This window comes from Aquarana catesbeiana, linkage group LG11, assembly GCF_042186555.1.
Source record: "Aquarana catesbeiana isolate 2022-GZ linkage group LG11, ASM4218655v1, whole genome shotgun sequence".
NCBI lineage: Eukaryota > Metazoa > Chordata > Amphibia > Anura > Ranidae > Aquarana > Aquarana catesbeiana.
In genome coordinates this window covers 8,320,339-8,337,770 of record NC_133334.1, presented here as the reverse complement: position 1 = coordinate 8,337,770, position 17,432 = coordinate 8,320,339, and the positions used below count along the sequence as shown (strand labels likewise).

Sequence of the window (17,432 nt, the reverse complement as noted above, 5' to 3'; positions counted from 1 at the left end):
GTAGAGCAGTGGACGGTGTCAGTAAAGCAGTGGATGGTGTCAGTAGAGCAGTGGACGGTGTCAGTAGAGCAGTGGACGGTGTCAGTAGGGCAGTGGACGGTGTCAGTAGAGCAGTGGACGGTGTCAGTAGGGCAGTGGACGGTGTCAGTAGAGCAGTGGACGGTGTCAGTAGAGCAGTGGACGGTGTCAGTAGGGCAGTGGATGGTGTCAGTAGGGCAGTGGATGGTGTCAGTAGGGCAGTGGACGGTGTCAGGGGAGCAGTGGATGGTGTCAGTAGGGCAGTGGATGGTGTCAGTAGGGCAGTGGACGGTGTCAGGGGAGCAGTGGATGATGACAGTAGAGCAGTGGACGGCACACCTGGCACACGCCTATGGACCCTGCTAAGATCTATATATACAAAATGTTTATTAGGGCCACAAAAAATTTTATTATTAAAAAAAAAGAAAGAAAAGAAAAAAGAAATAAAGAAGTAAGAAGACCTTTGTAGATCATTATTGTTTTCCATGGTAAAAGATTCTGGGAGTCTCACCTAATTTTGTGCCAAGTCAGACCACATCACCTAAATCGGGATGCTGGCCCGTAAACCACTGCACTCTGCCAAAAACAAAACTCTAATGACCCGAGTTATACAATATAGTTTAGTAAGAAATATAAAGTTTTTCATGTCTTTTTTTTTATTGTCCATATGCAACAATCAAAACCCGAATTGAGTATTCTAAATATTAATATATTAAAAAAAAAAGCAAAGAAGTATTAATGTCTTAATTGGATAGGTCTTATCAGCAAATATCCCCATGAGTATTGAGGATATTTCTGGAACTACTGTCATCGTATATTATTTAATGACATTTATTTTATTATTTTTATGTTTATTATATCTATTTTTTTTATATTTATGAATATCATTGCAATGATATAATAATTAAAAAAAAAAAACTGTCATAATAATATAATTATGCTTATTATATTTATTATATATACGGTAATTTTAGTATATTTAAGAATATTGTCCTAATGATATAATTTTTTTTAAAGTATATACTTTATTATATGTATTTTATTATTTATTATTAAATATTATCACAATAATATAATAACTAAAGAAGAAAAAAAAACATATATATATATATATAGATATATAGATATATAGATATAGATATAGATATAGATCTAGATATAGATCTATATCTATATAGATCTATATCTATATAGATCTATATATATAGATCTATATATATAGATCTATATAGATCTATATATATATACACAGTGCCTTGAAAAAGTATCAATACCCCTTGAAATTTTCCACATTTTGTCAAAAACATAAATGTATTTTATTGGTATTTTATGTGACCAGCACAAAGTGGCACATAATTGTGAAGTGGAAGGAAAATGATAAATGAATATATATGAACATTTATGAATATGATCACATATAGGCATAGGTTTGATTTGTGGAACAGAATTAGGCACTTCCTCTTTAAATGGCACTTCCTCTTTAAAATGTCAGCTGTTCCAACATTTATATGAGAGGTCTCTGATAATACGATGAAACATTTATTACTTCAGTTGTTGTTCCACTATATAAAAAACAAAGATTGAGTTTCCCTCTCGGTGGATGTATTGTCATTTGTCCTTTTGTTCTAGGAGTTGCTTTGAAATGGTTGGTGTCCTCCTTGACTTCTCTATTAGATAGTATTCATACATGGTCATATATATATATATATTTGTGTGTGTGTGTTAGATACACAGCTCCATATCAATAAAATATATAAATAATGTATTTGCAAAATGTTTGCAATAAATGCAATTTTGCAAAAATCTGCAAAACGGATGTTGTAATTCGGCAACAAGGGTTCAGTGTTCCTCTTACCTATCCCTAGCATGTACCCCTTGGTCTATGCCGACCTCTATTAAGTGGGTGTAGATGCAGGGGATCAGAGGTATGGATCAAAACACTGAATCTGATATGCCTCGGCCACAAGTATCTTAATGCGTTTCATCCATTAAGAGACTTCCTCAGGGGAGTGGCTCAGAGAAGCCTTTCCCAAAAGTCCTCTATATGCCACCTAGTGATGGGCTCGGGTTTGTTCGGATTGAACCCACTAGGAAAACATCACTGCATACCCCCAATCATAAGCAGTGAGGCATTTCCCGACCAGCAGCTGCATATGCACACGCTGCTTATGATTGGCGGTGTGCAGTGCCCGCTTTCTAGCGGGTTCGATCGAAACGTGCCCAAGCTCCATTCTTAATGCCACCTAACATCTTTTTTCCTCCTCCTCTTGTTAGGTGACATATAGAGGACTTCTGGGAAAGGATTCTCTAAGCCATGTCCCTCTGAGGAAGTCCCTCAGTGGATGAAATGCGTTCCATTTCCTATTTGAGTGGCAATTCAGAGATTCAGTGAAAGTTGTACAAATGTAGCAAATGTTTCCAGCTTGGCTTACATGTATCCTGTTGTGAAGTCCACTCTTAGGGTTGTGTGACTTGCATGTGACCTCACGCTGTAGATAGGAGATCCCTTCACTAACTGTCACAATGCGATCGTAAAAATGTAACGTTCTGCAGTTCATTTCCTGAAACTTTTTATTGGCTGATATATATAGAAATAATTCACAGGAGTCTATACGGACAGACTGTTCATTCTGTGTTTTGCACATACAGTATACTGAGGACGCGTTTCTAGAGGTTTCCTCTCTATAAGCTTCGGTCTCCTCTTATCTGATCTCTTCACAAAGTAATGAAGATCTGAAGAAAAGAGGAAACCAAAGAAGAGGAAACAGATGGGAATATGGGTTACATCAGCCTGATACTGAACTGAAGACGTGTCAAATCGCCATGTGAGTCTGGCAGTTATTAACCGCTCATCGGACTTCATTACAGATCTCTTAATTTCGCTGAGAAAAAAAAAAAAAACAAGCCCCTCCCCCTCTGGGTGATCTCTGTCCATTGCGGGGATTGTAACAAACTTCGTTGCAGATTCCGACCTTTTTGTTATTCTGAAGCTGTTTGTTTCTCTATGTCCATGTGTGGAATGAATGTGAATGGGAGGGATTTTATAATTATCAACCAGCTTCTGCACCTGCAGGGCACTAATGAGGAAAGTGGAAGGGTCTGCATCCCTTTAGAAGTGATTAACCCTTGGGGGGGTATCTCACCAAAAATGTCATTGTTGTTGCAGGGGATGCCAAAATCTGACTTGTATCTTAGTGCAGACTTCTGGGAAAATCAGTGAGCCAATCACACAAGCGGGAAATGACATGCTTGGAGGGTCCTGTATACCATCCGTGTACAGAACGCCTCCAGGTGGTCATATTGCATTTTACAGCCAATGACAGCAGCTGCAGATTGAAAAGGAAAGGGAGCCTTTAGTAACATTTAATTACAATATGACTTGTGAAGCAATTGTACTGTATACGCTACATTTACTTTATTTTTTTTTTGCTTTTATTCCCCCAAAAGGTGGAGTTACACTTTTAAAGTGAAATGTCAACTATAATTTTAATAAAACAATGTATGTATTAACAAACACAGAGGTCTCAGCTGCACAGGTTTATACATACTGTATGCATGAAGGCTGCACACTGCTGTCAGGACCTCGGCAATTATGTGCTCTCGCTGTAAACTCAAATGTACACACCTCTTCGTTATGGGATTCTGGGAACACAATGATGGGGTTATGGGAACTCGGTGATGGGGTTATGGGAAATCGGTGATGGGGTTATGGGAACTCGGTGATGGGATTCTGGGAACACAATGATGGGGTTATGGGAACTCGGTGATGGGGTTATGGGAACTCAGTGATGGGGTTATGGGAAATCGGTGATGGGGTTATGGGAACTCGGTGATGGGGTTATGGGAACTCAGTGATGGGGTTATGGGAACTCAGTGATGGGGTTATGGGAAATTGGTGATGGGGTTATGGGAAATCGGTGATGGGGTTATGGGAAATTGGTGATGGGGTTATGGGAAATCGGTGATGGGGTTATGGGAACACAGTGATGGGGTTATGGGAAATCGGTGATGGGGTTATGGGAACACAATGATGGGGTTATGGGAACTCGGTCATGGGGTTATGGGAACTCGGTGATGGGGTTATGGGAACTCGGTGATGGGTTTATGGGATCTCGGTGATGGGTTTATGGGAACACAGTGATGGGGTTATAAGAGGTTATAAGAACTCGGTGATGGGGTTATGGGAACTCGGTAATGGGGTTATGGGAACTCAGTGATGAGGTTATAAGAACTCAGTGATGGGGTTATGGGAAATTGATGATGGCGTTATGGGAACTCGGTGATGGGGTTCTGGGAACACAATGATGGGGTTATGGGAACTCGGTCATGGGGTTATGGGAACTCGGTGATGGGTTTATGGGATCTCGGTGATGGGTTTATGGGAACACAGTGATGGGGTTATAAGAGGTTATAAGAACTCGGTGATGGGGTTATAAGAGGTTATAAGAACTCGGTGATGGGGTTATGGGAACTCTGTGATGGGGTTATGGGAACACGGTGATGGGGTTATGGGAACTCGGTGATGGGGTTATGGGAACTCAGTGATGGGTTTATGGGATCTCGGTGATGGGGTTATGGGAACTCGGTGATGGGATTATGGAAACACGTAACGGGGTTATGGGAACTCGGTACTGGGTTTATGGGAACACAGTGATAGGATTTTGGGTACCCAGTGATGGGGTTATCATAACTTAATGATGGGGTTATGGGAACCCAGTTATGGGGTTAAGGGAACTGGGTAATGGTGTTATGGGAACTCAGGGGATGGGGTTATGGGAACTCGGTGATGGGGTTATCAGAACTCAATGATGGGGCTAAGGGAACCCGGTGATGGGGTTAAGGTACAATTACTATGTCCAGAACCTCCATGTACGTTACTCTCACTACTCTAATGCCCCGTACACACGGTGGGATTTTCCAACGGAAAATGTGTGATAGGAGCTTGTTGTGGGAAATTCCGACCGTGTGTGGGCTCCATCACACATTTTCCATCGGATTTTCCGACACACAAAGTTTGAGAGCAGGCTATAAAATTTTCCGACAACAAGATCCGTTGTCGGAATTTTTGATCGTGTGTACACAAATCCGACGCACAAAGTGCCACGCGTGCTCAGAATAAATAAAGAGATGAAAGCTATTGGCTACTGCCCCGTTTATAGTCCCGGCGTACGTGTTTTATGTCACCGCGTTCAGAACGATCGGATTTTCCGACAACTTTGTGTGACCGTGTGTATGCAAGACAAGTTTGAGCCACACCCGTCGGAAAAAATCCTAGGATTTTGTTGTCGGAATGTCCGATCAATGTCCGACCGTGTGTACAGGGCATTATGCTGCATACATATGATCGGACTTCTCGTCCGAAAAAGACATGACGGCTTTTCCACGGTCACGCAAAAGTTCGCTGAAATTACGAACGTCAAGAACGCGGTGACGTACAGCACTACGACGAGCCGAGAAAATGAAGTTCAATGCTTCCGAGCATGCATCGAATTGTTTCCGAGCATGCGTAGGGATTTTGCGCGTCGGAATTGCCATAGACGATCGCATCTTCGGATAGGAACTTATCTCGACCGAAAAATTGAGAGCATGCTCTCAATCTTTTTCTGGCTGGAATTCTGCCAGCAAAAGACCGATGGAGCATACACACGGTCTCATTTTCTGACGAAAAACTCTCATCGGTCTTTTGCGGGCCGAAATTCCAATCGTGTGTACGCGGCATAAGATCTTTACTTTTACTTTTGTAACTTTTTTCTTCTAAATAAACTTTCAGCATGAGCGGAGGTAGTTGGTTTACTTATCACCATCGACATTGACCATTGTAGACGTCTATAAATAGTTGTCTGAGATTTCACTCTAAATACATTGGTACGTCCGGTGGAGAAGGTGTATGTCATGGAATATCTCCACCAGCAGACTGATGGGAAGTCCAGTAAAAGAGAGAAGGATATAGAATAAAGGAAGACAATAGTCTATTGTGAAGTCACAATTAAGAATGACCTCACCTTTCAATCGGTAGTTTTTCAGGACAAGAAAAGAAAGTTTATTTTGTAACCTGAGATGTTATTTTTACCAATCGTAATGAACCAAATCTGCAGATCTTTACCGCTCCCTATAGACGTCACCAGATTTTATCTTTCATTCAAAAAGGCATCTCTAAATGATGGTCCACCCTCCGGACCCGGACAGGATCTAGCCTATCTGATGTGGGGGTGCAGTAAAAAAGTCAGGGGGCATAATGCCAACACTGTGTGTGAGTCATTGACAGTCTATCACACAGTGTCACAACCTGGGAAACACTATTAAATAGAACATGTGCCCCTTTATATCAGATGTCCCTACCAGAATCCCCCTTTACATCATGACTACTCATTAGAGTGCCTTCTTACATCAGGTGTCCCCATCAACAGTGTCCTCTTATATCAGGTGTCCCCATCAAGAGTGCCCCTTTACATCAGGTGTCCCCATCAAGAGTGCCCCTTTACATCAGGTGTCCCCATCAAGAGTGTCCCTTTACATCAGGTGTCCCCATCAAGAGTGCCCCTTACATCAGGTGTCCCCATCAAGAGTGTCCCTTTACATCAGGTGTCCCCATCAAGAGTGCCCCTTACATCAGGTGTCCCCATCAAGAGTGTCCCTTTACATCAGGTGTCCCCATCAAGAGTGTCCCTTTACATCAGGTGTCCCCATCAAGAGTGCCCCTTACATCAGGTGTCCCCATCAAGAGTGTCCCTTTACATCAGGTGTCCCCATCAAGAGTGTCCCTTTACATCAGGTGTCCCCATCAAGAGTGTCCCTTTACATCAGGTGTCCCCATCAAGAGTGTCCCTTTACATCAGGTGTCCCCATCAAGAGTGTCCCTTTACATCAGGTGTCTCCATTAACAGTGTCCTCTTATATCAGGTATCCACATCAAGAGTGCTCCCTTACATCAGGTGTCCCCATCAAGAGTGCCCCTTACATCAGGTGTTCCCATCAAGAGTGCCCCCTTACATCAAGTGTTCCCATCAGAGTGCCCCCTTACATCAAGTGTTCCCATCAGATTGCCCCTTTACATCGGGTGTCCCAATCAAGAGTGCCCCTTATATCGGGTGTCCTCATCAAGAGTGCCCCTTATATCGGGTGTCCCCATCAAGAGTGCCCCTTATATCAGGTGTCACCATCAAGAGTGCCCCTTATATCAGGTATCCACATCAAGAGTGCCCCCTTACGTCAAGTGTCCCCATCAAGAGTGCCCCCTTACATCAATTGTTCCCATCAGAGTGCCCCCTTACATCAAGTGTTCCCATCAAGAGTGCCCCTTATATCAGGTGTCCCCATCAAGAGTGCCCCTTATATCAGGTGTCACCATCAAGAATGCCCCTTAGATCAGGTGTCCCCATCAAGAGTGCCTCTTAGATCAGGTGTCCCCATCAAGAGTGCCCCTTATATCAGGTGTCCCCATCAAGAGTGCCCCTTATATCAGGTGTCACCATCAAGAATGCCCCTTATATCAGGTATCCACATCAAGAGTGCCCCTTAGATCAGGTGTCCCCATCAAGAGTGCCCCTTACATCAGGTGTCCCCATCAAGAGTGCCCCTTACATCAGGTGTCCCCATCAAGAGTGCCCCTTACATCAGGTGTCCCCATCAAGAGTGTTCCTTACATCAGGTGTTCCCATCAAGAGTGCCACTTACATTGGGTGTCCCCATCAAGAGTGCCCCCTTACATCGGGTGTCCCCATCAAGAGTGCCCCCTTACATCAGATGTCTCCATCAAGAGTGCCCCCTTACATCAGATGTCTCCATCAAGAGTGCCCCCTTACATCAGGTGTCCCTATCAGAGTGCCCCCTTAAGTCAGGTGTCCCCAGTAGAGCCCCCCTTACATCAACTGTGCTATCAGAGTGTCCCCAACTTGGATTGTCCACAGAGTGCCTCCTTACATCAACTGTCTACATCAGACTGGCTCATGGATCAATGGATGCATCCTCAGAGACCTTGGGGGGGGGGACATAACTAAAAACTGGGGAAGGCACAGACACCCCCCCCCCCCCCAGATCCGGCCCTGCACGGGACCTGGACCGGTTGACAGGTTTAATGACCACCAACCAGTCAGACAGTCCCCAATGCAGGTTCCCCCCCCCCCCCCATGCAGCTAATGGTTGTTGGGACCACCGGCATCCTAATAACCAGTGTAGTCGGCACTCTGCCCCGGCATCAGAGGAGAACTGAAGTGGAGGTTCCTCCTTCCATACCTGCAGCCTGTTCCATCTACAAGCCCCTGTCCTCCGCCTAACTTGGGCTAAAATGTACGGGGAGGGGGAGGGGGTACTCTGATGGGGACAGTTGATGACTTGTAAGTGTAACTGAATTACAGCTGAGAAAAAATGATGTCTCCAGTCCTGCCCGACAGGGCTGTGGAGTGTGGCAGAGCAATGTAAATCTCAGGACTGGATGGACAGAAATACAAATCATTTGGCAGATCATTACCCATATATGTATTTTATTTGTCTGTTTAGGTGTTTGCCTGGAACTCAGCTTAAGTTTCTTCTGATATATGATATATATATATATCAGATATATTTTTGTTGGGGGGGGGGGTAATTTTTTAAATAATGGATTTGTCAAAATTGTATTTTTTTGTTGTGTGTGAATGAGTAAGGACACTATGTATCTCTCGTTCATGTGAGGGGGGGGGGGCAATATCTGGGGGCCCCCTTATTTTGGAAGGGGACTTCTAGATTCTGATAAGCCCCTCCGCCCACAGACCCCCTAAAACCATCAGCCATAATATTCATGATTATATGTGACCTTCTTGTTTGTGATTTTCTGATTAATTTATATGGAACATTATATCCAATTCATTTTTTTTTTTCATTTATTTTATCATTATATTATATTTTTTCCTGGGATGGGGCCCTTTTTCAATTTTTTTTTTTACATTTTTTATTTCATTTAAAAGCGTTTGCCTGTGGTGGTCCTGATTAGCCAAGCTCTGAGGAAGGGGGTGCGCCCCCGAAACGCGTCAGCTGTACCCCGTGTCCTGCACATGTCCTTACACTGCGTGATTTTTAGGGCTCAATTGAGAGTTGCCTTTTGTGAGTATCCACTTTATATGGTACTAGGTGTGTGCGCCTTCCATTTTGCCTTTTTTTGTAGTTTAACCCTAGAGAATAAAATAGTGGTAGTGCCAATTTTTTATATTACACTATATTACCGCAAAGATCTAGGAAACGAAAAATTTCAGTAAAAAGTACACTAAAGTTAATTTTAGGGCACACAAATGCATTTCCCATTTTTTTTAAGTAAAATATAAAAGCCGAGGTTGCAACAGGTAAATAGATATCCAACATATAGTTACATAGTAGGTGAGGTTGAAAAAAGTCCATCAAGTCCAACCTATGTGTGTGATTATGTGTCAGTATTACATTGTATATCCCTGTATGTTGCGATCATTCAGGTGATTATCTAATAGTTTCTTGAAGCTATCAATGCTCCCCGCTGAGACCACCGCCTGTGGAAGGGAATTCCACATCCTTGCCGCTCTTACAGTAAAGAACCCTCTACATAGTTTAAGGTTAAACCTCTTTTCTTCTAATTTTAATGAGTGGCCACGTGTCTTATTAAACTCCCTTTCGTGAAAAAGTTTTATCCCTATTGTGGGGTCACCAGTACAGTATTTGTAAATTGAAATCATATCCCCTCTCAAGCGTCTCTTCTCCAGAGAGAATAAGTTCAGAGCTCACAACCTTTCCTCATAACTAAGATCCTCCAGACCCTTTATTAGCTTTGTTGCCCTTCTTTGTACTCGCTCCATTTCCAGTACATCCTTCCTGAGGACTGGTGCCCAGAACTGGACCGCATACTCCAGGTGCGGCCGGACCAGAGTCTTGTAGAGCGGGAGAATTATCGTTTTATCCCCTTTTTAATGCCAATATTCTGTTTGCTTTGTTAGCAGCAGCTTGGCATTGCTGAGCCTATCATCTACTAGGACCCCCAGGTCCCTTTCCATCCTAGATCCCCCCAGAGGTTCTCCCCCCAGTGTATAGATTGCATTCAGATTTTTGCCATCCAAATACATTATTTTACATTTTTCTACATTGAACCTCATTTGCCATGTAGTTGCCCATGTCAAACCTTAAATTTTGCGTGCACCTGTGAAATGGCGACAACTTCAGTATTATTATTATTATTATTCAGGATTTATATAGCGCCAACAGTTTGCGCAGCGCTTTACAACATCGGTACCTTCGAATTTCTATAGGTTTTTCTCAAGACACTTTAAAAGCCCCTACAAGTCATCAGTTTAGCGTTACAGAGGAGCTCCGGGGGCTAGAAATATTGCGCTCACATCTGGCGTGTGCGGCAATACGAAACGCATATATCACAATCTACATTTTCATGCGTAGGTGCCCCGATGCATGCATTTACAAACGTATGTAGTATATGTGGGGGTGGGGGGGGGCCTTAAAAAAATGGCGGGGGGGGGGGTTTATGTGCTTGGGTGTAACATACATTTTTTTAATATTTAAAAAAAATGTTTTTTCACTCAACTTTTTTTTTTTGGTTGACAAGTTTTGTTTAATGAGACATCCAGGATTTAAAAGACCCCCAATGTCTTCCCTGCGCTCCACTGAATGTAATGCACTGCGGATCGCACTGCATTACATTCCTTCCTGGGTATGATGGCCGGGGACACTGATGCCGCGTACACGCGGTCGAAATTTCCGTGAGAAAGAACTTGGATGGTTTTTCCGACGGAATTTCCGCCGCTCAAGCTTGCCTTGCATACACACGGTCACACAAACGTTGTCTGAACTTTCGACCGTCAAGAATGCGGTGACATACAACGCTACGAATCCACCTGCAAGGCACGAGTCTGCTTGTCAGATTTACACATAATGTGTGTAAAACCCTCCGCTGTCAGGTCAGTACAACCTATGAACCTGGCAGCGAAATGAAAAAAAAAATCATGGCCTCAAATTAAATAAATAAATAAATAAATTTGCATTGGTACAGTGCCTTGAAAAAGTATTCATACCCCTTGAAATTTCCCACATTTTGTCATGTTACAACCAAAAAACGTAAATGTATTTTATTGGGATTTTATGTGATAGACCAACACAAAGTGGCTCATAATTGTGAAGTGGAAGGAAAATGATAAATGGTTTATAACATTTTTTACAAATAAATATGTGAAAAGTGTGGGGGGGGGGGATTTGTATTCAGCCCCCTTTACTCTGATACCAATAACTAAAATCTAGTGGAACCAATTGCCTTCAGAAGTCACCTAATTAGTAAATAGAGTCCACCTGTGTGTCATTTAATGTCGGTATAAATACAGCTGTTCTGTGAAGCCCTCAGAGGTTTGTTAGAGAACCTTAGTGAACAAACAGCATCATGAAGGCCAAGGAACACACCAGACAGGTCAGGGATAAAGTTGTGGAGAAGTATAAAGCAGGGTTAGGTTATAAAAAAATCTCCCAAGCTTTGATCATCTCACTGAGCTCTGTTCAATCCATCATCGGAGAATGGAAAGAGTATGGCACAACTGCAAACCTACCAAGACATGGCCGTCCACCTAAACTGAACAATTTAAACATTCATCAGAGAAGAGCCAAGAGGTCCATGGTAACTCTGGAGGAGCTGCAGAGATCCACAGCTCAGGTGGGAGAATCTGTCCACAGGACAACTATTAGTCGTGTTCTCCACAAATCTGCCCTTTATGGAAGAGTGACAAGAAGAAAGACATTGGTGAAAGAAAGTCATAAGAAGTCCTGTTTGTAGTTTGTGAGAAGCCATGTGGAGGACACAGCAAACATGTGGAAGAAGGTGATCTGGTCAGAGGAGACCAATAACTTTTTGGCCTAAAAGCAAAATGCTATGTGTGGGGAAAACTAACACTGCACATCACCCTGAACACACCATCCCCACCGTGAAACATGGTGGTGGCAGCATCATGTGGTGGGGATGCTTTTCTTCAGCAGGGACAGGGAAGCTGGTCAGAGTTGATGGGAAGATGGATGGAGACAAATACAGGACAATCTTAGAAGAAAACCTGTTATGCCACGTACACACAAGCGGACTTTTCGACCGGACTGGTCCGGCGGACTTTCGGTGGACTTCCAATGGACTTTCCCAACGAACGGACTTGCCTACACACAATCACACCAAAGTCCGACGGATTTATACGTGATGACGTATGATCGGACTAAAATAAGGACGTTGATAGCCGGTAGCCAATAGCTGCCCTAGCGTCGGTTTTCGTCCGTTGGACTAGCATACAGACGAGCGGACTTTTCGATAGGAAATGACTCCGGCGGAGTTCCGACGTAAAGATTTGAAACATGTTCCAAATCTAAAGTCCGTCAGATTTTCGACCGAAAAAGTCCGCTGTTAGTCCGATGAAGCCCACACACGGTCGAATTGTCCACCGGACTCAGTCCGTCGGACCAGTCCGGCCGAAAAGTCCGGTTGAAAAGTCCGCTCGTGTGTACACAGCATTAGAGTCTGCAAAAGACTTGAGACTGGGCGGAGGTTCACCTTCCAGCAAGACAACGACCCAAAACATACAGCCAGAGCTACAATGGAATGGTTTAGATCAGGGGTCTCCAAACTTTCTAAACGAAGGGTTAGTTTCCTGTCCTTCAGACTTTAGGAGGGCCAGATTGTGGCCATTGGAAGTAGAAAAGGACGTCACTGGGGAAAAAACAATGCCCCATCTTTGGTGTCAGTGGGAGGAACTGTGCCCTATCATTGATGTTATTGGGGGAAATTGTCCCATCATTCGAGTCATTGGGCCCCATGGTTAGTGTCATAAGGAGAAATTGTGCCCCATCATTGGTGTCATTAGGCCTCATTGTTGGTGTCATTGGAAGGAAGTGTGCCCCATTGTTACTATCAGTGGATGAAATGGTGCCCTAAGGGCAGGATAAAAGCAAGCAAAGGGCCGCATCTGGCCCCTGGGCCACAGTTTGGAGACCACTGGTTTAGATCAGCACCCCTCAACCCACCCGCAGGCAGTCCGGCAATTACCCGCTCGTGTGGCGGGGCTGGGGTGTCCTCTCCTGGAGTCCGGGCAGTGAAGACTCCGGTGTCCGCTCCTCAAGCTTCCTCCCCCGTGTGTCTCCTCTTCCGCCAAAGCGCTAGGCATCCAATAGGATCGCCTGACATTTTGGCCTATCGGGATACAGGTTTTACGGCCTGCCTCCTGATTGGCAAGGATGAACTTTAGTGTGAAAATAGCGAAAATTCATTCGCTATCGTCACACAACTGGGTGAGTTTGGAGCGCAATGCTCTGCACTCCGAGGCCACCCTTTTTTTAAGCCTATTAGAGCCTCAGGCTCTAATCAGGTGCTTCAAAAAAACAACTCCCCCATTGGAATCCATGGTCCGGTGCTCCGATATGTAGATCAGGGGACTGGACGCATGGATAGGAGAGGTGGCGCCCGTGTGCCCTCTATGGACGGGCCGCCACTGGCTAGTACTTTGTTGCCTGTATGTTGCCAACCTCAGCTCATCTTTGGCCTTTGATGCTGCTCCTGATTTGGTGCCTTCCTGCTCGTGGGGGAAGAGGGGAAACACGGGGAGCACATGGGGCACCGGGCAGCTGAAAGAGGAGGAACAGGGACAGGTACTGCATTTACTGGTACTGATCCCCTTTACTCCTGCAGCCGATGAATGCTGGCAAGAGGAAGAGGAGGAGAGGTGGCATTCAGTGGCTAAAGGACAAAAGAGAAATGGTACCCATAAATGCCACCCCTCCTGTCCAAGTTCCGGGGGTCAGCAAGTAAGGATTGCGTCACCTACCTGTGATCAATGGGTAGATCGCAATCGACAGGTTGCTGACCCCCTCTGTAATGTATGACGAGTTGTAGCTATAGACATTTTTAGCAGGGTTTCCCTGAGACCGGAAAGTTATTTCAGAGGTTCCTCTGTGTTGAAAAGGTCGGGAAAGGCTGTTCTAAAGTGTCTCTCTATAGATGACATGAGTGAGGACAGATTTTCCTTCAATTCGGTGAACTCTTTTCTACTTTTGTACAGGTCACATGACCAATAGCATGGCATCGGTCACGTGGTCTCTCAAAGAGAAAGAGAAGTCTGCAGGCAGTGCTGCTGATTGGCCAGACTGTCCAGCAATAGCTACAGTTTTCACTAATCAATGATGCTGACTTGCAACTGATCCCCTGGTTAGAACGGGTCTGCTATGCAACTTTCTAAAAAGCCCAATTACGTAAAAGTTTGCAACTGTCACTAATGATCAATGTAATCCCCAGAAAAAATGTACAGTGCCATTTGTGCCCCAAATGACGTCAGCTGCAACGAAACACTTAGGGCGGAGCCTGTTGTGACCTTGTCACGTTTCCCGAAAGTCAGGTGATATCACGATATTTACCGTTATTATTGTTTTTAACAACTTAAGGACCAAGCCTGTTTCTGACACTTGTTGTTTACAAGTTAAAATCTGTATATTTTTGCTAGAAAATTACGGTACTTAGAACCCCCAAACATTATTATCTTTTTATTTTTTTTGGCAGAGACCCCATAGGATAAAATGGAGACCGTTGCAATACTTTATGTCACACCGGATTTGGGCAGCGGCCTAAAAAATGCAGCGTTTTTGGAAAAAATACACTTTTTTGAATGAAAAAATAAGAAAACAGGAAAGTTCTATAATGTGAAAGATGATGGTACTCCAACTAAATAGATACCCAACATAAAATCGCACATGCTTGTGGAATGGCGACAAACTTCGGTACTTAAAAACCTCCATAGGCGACGCTTTAAAAACTTCTACAGGTTACCAGTTTAGAGTTACAGAGAAGGTCTTGGGCTAGAATTATTGCTCTCGCTCTAACGATCAATGCCTCGCATGTGTGGTTTAAACACCAGTTAAATATGTGGGCGTGACTTGCATATGCATACACTTCTGCGCGCGAGCTCGGAGGGACGGGGCGCCGGAAGCGGTGGTCACTTCTCCTGACGCCCATAAAAGTGATCCCGTGGCGAATTCGTCGAAGGGACCACTTTTATGTTAAAGCGGACCGCCCGCCATTTAAAAAAAATACAGAGGTTATGGCAGCTTTCTGCTATCTGTTGCCATAACCCTGGTATTTAACGTCAAAGTACTGATGTATATATACGGTGGGAGGTCCAGAAGTGGTTGTCTTTTGTTGTAGCATTGCACTTTTTTGACAATTATAATTGTTGCAATTCCAGTTCTCTTTACATTGACTCCTAATGATTACATGACATCATCCCACTGACAGCTTTCACTAGAGTGATCACGCCTCACCTTTCACTGCATTAGCTGTGGATGAAGCAATCGTTTCCAGAGCTGCTCCGTTTTTTTTGTTTTTTTTTTTGCTTTTGCTTTTTTATTTATTTTTTAACAATATAATTGATCAACCCTAATGCAGCGTACACACGGGCGGACTTTCCGACGGACTTTTGACAGACTTCCGACGGACATTTTTTTTACGAACGGACTTGCCTACACACGACCGGACTTTCCGGCAGACCTAGTTCCCGACGGAGTTACGGCGGACTTTCCAAATGAACGGACTTGCCCACACATGAACAAGTCCGTTCATTTTGAACGTGACTCGGGTACGACGGGACTAGAAAAGGAAGTCAATCTCGAGATTGACGCCTTGCGAGCCCCGTCGCGGGGCATACCAGGCCCTTAGGTCTGGTATGGATTTTAAGGGGAACCCCCTACACCGAATACACGGCGTGGGGGTCCCCCCAAAATCCATACCAGACCCTTATCCGAGCACGCAGCCCGGCCGGTCAGGAAAAGGGGTGGGGCCGAGCGAGCGCCCCCCCCCCTCCTGAACCGTACCAGGCCGCATGCCCTCAACATGGAGGGGGGTGGATGCTTTGGGGGAGGGGGGCGCCCTGCGGGGCCTCTTCCCGACAATCCTGGCCGTTGCTTGTCGGGGTCTGCGGGTGGAGGGCTTATGGGAATCCGGGAGCCCCCAGATCCCGACCCCCCACCCTATGTGAATGAGTATGGGGTACATGGTACCCCTACCCATTCACCTAGGAAAAAAAGTGTCAATAAAAAAAACACACTACACAGTTTTTTTAAGTAATGTATTAGACAGCTCCGGGGGTCTTCTTCCGACTTTGCCGCTGTCTCCGGCCTCTTCTCCCGCTCTCCAGCCTCTTCTCCCAGTGTTCGACCTCTTCTCCCGGTGTCCGGTTCTTCTGCCGGCTCCTCCGCTATCTTCTGCCGCTCTTTTGCTAGCGGTGGCCCGAACTTTGTCGCCTCCCCCTCGCGCTCACCGCAATAGGAAAATTAGTTTTTCCTATTGCAGCGAGCGCGAGATATAGTACCCTGCCCTTGCGTCGTATCTGGTCCGTCGGACCAGCATACAGACTAACGGGCTTTCCGTTAGGAAATGAGTCCGGCGGAGTTGCGACATAAAGATTTGAAGCAAGTTTCAAATCTAAAGTCCGTCGGATTTCCGACCGAAACGGTCCGTCGGAAGTCCGATGCAGACCACACACGGTCGGATTGTCCACCGGATTCGGTCCATCGGACCAGTACGGTTGGAAAGTCCGCCCGTGTGTACGCTGCACAAGTGAGATCACTCAGAAATTTGGCATTGAGACGATCATATGATTATTCAGAACCAATACATCAGTAGTGCACAATGTGCAGTCCCATGGTCAGGCATGGCGTTCTCGGGTATAGAATGGCTTTTGTAGACGCTGCACTTCCTCCACACAAAGCAAATATGACAATGTTTATACAGAACTATGTAATAAAACTATAAACTACAAAAATCACTATTGTGTTAAAAGTGTACACACAATAAAAGAAAAGCATACAATTACACGTGTGCAAAATGTGAAAAATGAGTCTGCTATAACTAAGACTGGGATGCCATTAAAGTTCATGTGCATGTAAAGGCAGGTGTCCCAATACTTTTGACTACACTATAGTGTAGGAGGGTACTCGAAGAGTAGCCATAGGTCGGACTAAAGGCAGAGAAACAATGGGGAAGTAGAAAAAAAAATAATATTTACTGAAAAAAATCACATAGTATAACCACTTCAATACCGAGCCTATTCTGGCACTCCTCTCCTACATGCAAAAATCATAGTTTTTTTGCTAGAAAATTACTCAATACATATTTTTTTTAGCAGACAACCTAGTGAATAAAATGGCGGTCATTGCATCTTTTTATCTTGCACGGTATTTGCACAACAATTTTTCAAGCGCGTTTTTTTAGGAAAAAAAGATTTAAAAAATAACAAAACAGTAAAGTTAGCCCAATTTTTTTGTATAATATGAAAGTTACGCCAAGTAAATAGATACGTAACATGTCACGGTTTAAAATTGCGCACACTCATGGAATTAATTCAAACTTCAGTTATTAGAAAATCTCCATAGGCGACATCTGGTCACCAGACATCTCTATCATC

At 44.3% G+C, this 17,432-nt stretch overlaps 1 protein-coding gene across 1 annotated transcript in view; it reads right to left on the bottom strand.

Moving 5' to 3' along the window:
• Positions 1-17,432, bottom strand: part of SWAP70 (switching B cell complex subunit SWAP70) — a 131,249-nt gene that overhangs the window by 48,406 nt on the left and 65,411 nt on the right. The window lies entirely within an intron of this gene.